The sequence below is a fragment of the Ammospiza nelsoni genome, chromosome 1 (assembly GCF_027579445.1).
Source record: "Ammospiza nelsoni isolate bAmmNel1 chromosome 1, bAmmNel1.pri, whole genome shotgun sequence".
Taxonomy (NCBI): domain Eukaryota; kingdom Metazoa; phylum Chordata; class Aves; order Passeriformes; family Passerellidae; genus Ammospiza; species Ammospiza nelsoni.
The window spans coordinates 142,606,522-142,613,517 of NC_080633.1; the positions used below are offsets into that span (position 1 = coordinate 142,606,522).

At 44.6% G+C, this 6,996-nt stretch overlaps 1 long non-coding RNA gene across 2 annotated transcripts; it reads right to left on the reverse strand.

Annotated features, from left to right (window-relative positions):
* Nucleotides 1–4,769: 4,769 nt before the first annotated feature.
* Nucleotides 4,770–5,994, reverse strand: LOC132084588 (uncharacterized). Of its 2 annotated transcripts, XR_009420084.1 has the most exons (4): nucleotides 5,939–5,982; nucleotides 5,658–5,751; nucleotides 5,225–5,363; nucleotides 4,770–4,894 (listed from the first exon to the last, which is right to left on the reverse strand). It is a non-coding gene; the product is annotated as an uncharacterized LOC132084588 (long non-coding RNA). The 2 variants fall into 2 exon arrangements; XR_009420083.1 differs by having other exon boundaries at nucleotides 5,225–5,751; nucleotides 5,939–5,994.
* Nucleotides 5,995–6,996: the final 1,002 nt, after the last annotated feature.

Here is a 6,996-nt window from a genome sequence, read left to right on the forward strand (position 1 = left end):
ACACAAGCAAATCCTTCAGATTTCCAGTAACACACTGGAAAGTTCATTAATCTACCTGAGCTGAGTGGAAACCAACCTGACACTAAGCACTGTTTTGCTGCACAATTAACTTTATTACTGAAGTAGAAGTTTGTTTCACTAACTCACCTGACATCTCCTGTTTGCAGAAATGGGTTTTCTTACACAGTCACACACAAAAAAGCCATCTGTTCACCTCTCTGTAGAACACAAATACACCTGGAAACTGCATTAGGCCAGGGGTCAGTTTACTCAGCAAAGCCTTAACAAAATAAATGTAATTGGTATTTTTATGCTAATAGAGTGCAGTCCTAGATTAAAAGGGGATGGGGATTAAAGTGTTGGGGTTATTTTAATATTTGCTCTTGCCTTTTTCTGCAGATTTTCTCTTTTTTTTTTTTTAAGGCTTTTAATGTTGTCTGTTGCCCACCACCACTCACCACTCGTCAGTGGGGCTCTTCAGGCAGTTTAAACCTTCAGGCTTTGTCCTGGGGGAAAGGTCCAAAGCTCCAGTTACATCTGCTGCTGGGTGAGACTGATAACCTCCATAAAGACATGGGAAGAAACATCCCTTTCTCCATAGCATGAGCAATTCACTCATCTTATGCCATCCTAAAATGATACAGCCAGAGTTCCTGAAACTTCTCTGCAATTATTTGCTTATCAGCAGCTCAGCATTTTCCTCTGTTACTTATTCTACAAGTTTGTTTATAATCTCAATTAATCTGATTATGGATGTTAAATTCTAGAGACCTACCTAAGCACCTTCTATGAGCTGGGGGGCACTCCCAAAGGAAGCACTCATTAAACTTTGAAGAGAGCAGCCAGGGAATACAGAGTCCATATGTTCCTATCTCTATCTCAAAGCTATACTGGGATCATGGAAAACGAGTTTAGAGGAGATGGCTAACTGTTAGATAACTGGGGATGGATGGATTCACTCCCACCAGCTGAGCAACAGGGGCAGAGAACATCCTGTGAGGATCTGAGAACAATTGAGCTTTCCTACTAACAGCATATGGTCACCAAAGCTTTCTGAGTTTCATAACTAGGGTAGAGCTTAATATAGGGACAGGAGCCTTGAGTGGAGGATCTGCCACCTGCTTTCTCCCAGCCTCTGATCCCACACATTTGTGTTGTAAGCTCTCTACTGCATGGACCATCTCCTGCTACAGACAGGTGCACTCTGTCTGCTTCAGGGAGATCCTCTTCCCAGAACAGACATGTACTCAAAGCAGTACAGTGCTTCAAATTATTAATAATTGTGATGATAAGGATGACAACAGACAACAGCACACTGAGAAAGCTTTGGGAGAAGAGTCTTTGGCAGGTAGGCTGCTACTGGGACAAGGCTGTTCCATCCAGCTTTTATCCTGAGTTCCTCCAGATGTTCTCAACACCCTTAGGTCACATTTTGCCACCTAAAACAGACAACAAAGCCTGAACGCCAACAGTGCTTAGTGCCAGCAAATCTGTAGTGTAACACTCATCAGGATCTCAAAGCTGGACTGACCTGTGGGGAAGATGCCAGTACTGCTCACAGGGCAGGAACAAAGTCCTGGATCTTTGATGGATAAAAGGGGATGGTTTTATTTTCCAGCAGGGCTCTGGGAACAGAGAAGCTTTTATTCTAGAACCTTATTATCTAATAAAATATTACTAACTTGATTGCTGTGGAGACTAAGGAGGTTCAGGCCAGCTGCAGAGCAAGTTCATCTATATCATCTTAAGAAGGGTTTTTATTTTTATATGGCTTTTGACCTCAAGTCCAAAGGAAATGTCAAACCCCACTGTAACGTGAGGTCCAGGGAATGCAGACACGTCAGACATCTCCATATCAGCTGCAAGACCTTTAGCAGTACAAGCAGGGCTTTCCAGCAGTGTTAAAGACAAGGAACAGACAGATTGCTTGTCAGCAGCAGTGGAGAGAAAAACTTACCAGCAGCATTTTTCTTTCATCTGCCATGGGGTGACAGATGAAGCATGAGTAGACACCTGAAAGGGGGAGCCTGGGGAAATGCACAGGCTGGCATCTGAGGTGGGATCTTTCCGCTTTGTTGTGGGAGCTCAGACAAACCAGTACCCTGGTTTGGTCCTCACAGTTCTCTTTGAGCATTCCTTCTGTTTAGGTAACTCCCTCCTCCAGCAGGAACCTTTTGGGGCAGTGACATACAGCTTTTGCTTTCTGGAAATAGATTCAGAAAGGAAATTGTACTCTACCAAAAGAAGGTGGTGTCTTAGACTCAAATGCTTCTATATCCCTGTAGCCTTCTCCTGGCACTGCAGGTGCTTCTGTGCCATGACCTGACCTTGGAGCACTCAGCTCCTCTTCAGAAGCAAACCCAAGCCCACAGTGCTATGTAGCTGCAGAATAAGTAAATCATTAGGAACCAGGCTGTTTACTGTACAGAAAACCAGTTAGCTGGGTTTGTTTCTTGTTGAACAATATCCTGAAGTCACAGTTCCTGCTTGCTGCAGCATTGTCCTCTGAGCTGCAAGCTGTTGACTGAGCTGCTTGCTGCTCTCAGAAAATCAAGGGACCACGTGTCTGGAGTCACAGCATGTCCCCATGGGGAGCTGAGTTCCCAATTTCAAGACAGCCATGTAATTAGCCAGCAGCCAGCACCAGCACAATAAAACCAGAGGTAGCTTAAGAGGAGACAGTTTTCATCCCAGGTCTTCAATGCACTTGACAGTCAGTAACTTTATTATTTAATGAGGCAACAAGGCCCTGAACATTCACATTTCAGAGAGGCAAACCATCTCAAACATCCTGGGTTCCTAAAATATCTTCACAGCTGCTAAATGAGAGCAGGCTCTAGCAGCAAGCACTGTGCTTGTTTTCCTGTCCAGCCTCACAGCTCAGGGAATTGAGCAAGCAGGTAGCAATGTGGGGAAGGAAAGCAGAGGCTCTCCCCAGGGATCCTGCACAATCTCCAGGCTCCTGGCAGAGGGATTCCCTCTGCAGATGCACAGACCAGACACAGCATGGGAAAGCTGGACCCTGCACTTGACCTGTCTCTCATCCCAGCAGAGCCAAGAACAAGAAAATGGCCTTACAGAGGGGGAACTCAAGAAAATTAGAATGGGAGTCAGAAAAAGACAAAATCCAAAACACACCAAAAATGCAACGGCAAAACACCTACTGGGACTCATAAAATGGCAAGATAGCATTGTTGAAAGGAAATTTAATCCTTGTCTGGGGTTTGTTCCAAGATTTTTGAATGATAATGAAAATGAGGCTTCCTCCCTAATAGCCAGTTGCTGCAGACACACCATGATTTGTTGCACATGGGGAAATAGCTCACAACTCCTTCTCACTCAGTAAGTTCCTGACTTACCTTTCCCACACCAAGGGGCTTTGTGAAGACTGACTGGCCCTGACTACAGGACAGGCTGACAGGATTAGGGGACATTTTGAAATCTTTGCTGCAAGCTGAATCCCTTCTCAGCATGCTGGGATTATAGGCAGATTTGGAGCTGGTTAAGTTGGCAAACACCCCAAAAGATGGCTGCCTACATGTTCATATCTGTTGCTGTTTGTGTGTGTGCATAGTGGTGCACATGTAGACTTTCCCTCTATTTTTCAATATTCCTGCAACTCAAACACTTGCCTTGCAGGAGATTTGCCTTATTGGCAGATGTCTGCTGGAATTTATTAGGAATGGCTTTTTATTGTTTTATTTAACTGAGATATTTATCACTTTCCAATGTAATAGATACCATCTGGAAAATTTTTACATAGTCATTAAACTAAATTTTTTGCTTGAAGATTTCATGTATGGAGAAAAGCTACAATGGAAAATCAGATTATTGGATCCAGAGAAAACATAAATCTCCTTCCTTATGTATAATAAGATTGTTCTGACCTCTAATTTTTCATCCCTTCCAATTCACTGAAGGGCTACACTTTGCTTGATTCAAAAACTGCCATGAAAGAGGTCCATGGTGCAGAAAGAGAGCCTGGTGAGGACAGGTTTGACAGTCTAGCTGATCATAGGAACTCAGTTCATTTCTGCAAATTGCTGCTTCATGGCTTTTTCCTTCTAGTGTCAAAAAGAACTTTGTTCTGCAAAGTGACAGATAAAGCTGTTTCTGAGCAGATTTTCTCTTTTCTGAGAGTCTGTAAAAGCCATACATCTTCTACACCAAATGTAAATCAGGGTTGATGATAATTTCTCATGTTCTGTCTCTCCCACTCCGCCTTAAACCTCTTTTCTTCTTTGCGTGCTTTGCCTTCCTTTTCTTCTTCTTCACCCAAGTCCATCTCCCTCCCTGTCACACTCATGGCACAGGTTGTATTGCAGCCAGGTCTGACCTCACAGCTGCTGAGAATTCCACTTCAGCTCTTCATTTCATGATTAGCAGAGCAGCAATACATTTGTCATTAGACTCTACCTGCTTTTCTTCACTTTCTGCCCTTCCCCAGCAGCAGCCAAGCCCCCACACCTTTAAAGGAGAGTTTGCCCCTCAAAGCAATTAATTTTGAACACTTTTAGCCCATCCCATCAGTATAGCTCAATGTCTGACTCACTTGGGGTGGATTAGAGTGAAACAACACTGAATGATGGGTGTTTGTAATTATACCTATGTAGGGTTTATTGTAGAACAGTTTGGTTGCACAGGAAAACAGGTATGGGGGCATTTTGATTGCTGCTATCTACAGTAATATGACAATAAAGAAGCATAAAAACATCACAGCAGAAAATGTATAAGAAAGAGAAGGAAATTATAAGAGAGGAAGAATCTCACCACCCACATGCCTTGTGAAGAGGCTCAGCTGCTGCCATTTCAATGTTTGCTGGTCAAAGTGATGGTCACACTCTCAGTCAAAGTGACAGTCACAGACTGGATCCATCAGGTGGTGAGGGAACCCCTAGAATATAAACTCTGGTTTAAATGCACTCAGGCTCAAATAAGAATGCCCAGATAGCTCCCCTGGAGGAGGGAGTTTCCCCTGGGTGATGTAATGTTGTGGACCACAGGACATTTGGGGAGTCTTTGACACCTTCCAAGGAGATCCAGCTGCCTGTGACACCAGTGCAGCTGAGTCCATTGTGGCCATGGGGGCCCATCAGCAGGGATAGACACCTCCAGGCTGCCTGGGAGGGCTCTGGTGCTTCCCTGGCAGGGCAGTAACACAGCTGAGTCACTGGAGTAAGGACAGATTAATTCCCCACCACACAGGGTTTGTCTCTTTCCTTACCTCGTTCAACACCAGCTGGAGCCTGAGGAGGGCTGTGCTCACCCTCTGTGCCTCTGCACATCAGCAGCTTCTCCTGAATATTTGAACCATCAGCATTCCAGTCTCTCTTCCTGTCTCACTTGTGGATCCATTCTCCTCCCTAGACCAGTGATGATTGGACAATAATACCCCTTCATCTTATCTCAGGTTCCTGTCACAATCCAAATTCCAGGTATTGGGCATATTTGGGGAGGGGTGGCCTTGAGTGTTCCCAGATATTCAGCTGTGTATTTGCAGTTTGCTATGGTGGTCAAAAAGTCCTTCAATGATTTTAGAAGGTTTAAGCCATTAACAATTTCAGTCTCTTACACACAGCTTTCTTCAATTCAGAAGTCTTTGCAAATATATAGGCACTATATGAGGGACTAAGTAAAAGCCACAGACTGACACTCACTTGGAGATCCATGCAGTCTCACCATTTGGCATCCAGCCTCCTCCAACTGTCTTCCCAGCTGAAGACTGGAACAGAAATCTTACTTTATGTAGCCCTAGAACAGAAATGATGCTTTATGAAGCTGACCTAGATATAGATCAGTAAGCTGGTGAAATCTGCAACAGAGTAAGAAAAATGAATTAACTCAGTGAGCAGCTCCATCCAAACCCCAGCCTAAAGAGCCTCAAGGAACCACATTAAGATGGCAATGTGAATGAGATTTATGGCCTTCAGCTCTGTACCTGGGGCACGGAGGGCTGTGAAGGTCAATCAGCCCACTCCAATCACTGCAAGCACCTCTTGTGCTTCCTCTGTGTGGTCTGGCAAAAAAAGGAACAGGGGGAGGGGGGTGGGAGTGATTGGCACCTTATCAAAGGAAGAGAATGCCAAGCAGGGGAAGGATCAAAGGAAAATGAACATCATCATTTATGCTGGTTCTTCATTCCTGATTGCAGAGAAGCATCTAGTGGGACTAAAATCCCTCTGGGACAGGCAATGTGGCCTAGATCTGCAAATACACAGATATATTGCATTCCCACTGACATTTCTTTGACCATTAGAGCCTAAATATCTTTGTTATATATCCAAGCACCTGAAAAACTTCCTATATTTAACCTCATAACTATGCCTTAAATATAACTTATGCATATACATGAGTGTGCACCTTTGCAATTTCACCTCTGGTGATGTAAAGATGTGCCTCAGCCTGAAAACCCTGAGGAAACATTCCCTGGCAAGGTTCTCAATTTTCCATGTTGTTAAACTGTTACCTCAGTGCTGGCAAACACCATCTCTGATAATGCCCAGACATGGCACAGGCTGGAGCTGACACCAATGTCAACACACAAACTGGATGTGGGCAGGCTACAGCATCTGAAATTTGCCTGAAGATATGGGCCTGCCCTCAGCAGCTGGGCTCAGCATCAGGGAGCAAGTACAGGCAGGTGCCTTTAGCTTCATCCAGGCATGACATTAAGCAACTGCCCAGGGCCACAGAAATCTGTGGCAGGGGAGGAAATGTTAGGTTGGGGCCCTTGCTGCAGTTGTTTCTTCCCATCTTGGAGCCAGAGCCAGACGTGTGTGGTACCCCAGTACCTCCAGTCCTCACCTAGAGCTTCAGCAGGATTGTTTAGTACTAAAGCTTTGCTGCCATTCCAAAGTAGAAGCTGAATAAGCCCTAATCAAGCACAGATGAAAAGGCAGACACTTCACTGCCTTATTTATAACCTCATTATTAGGAAGAGTCAAAATGCTTTGTGAATGCACTTTTGTCTCTCCTGAGCAGGGGCTCAGGATGATG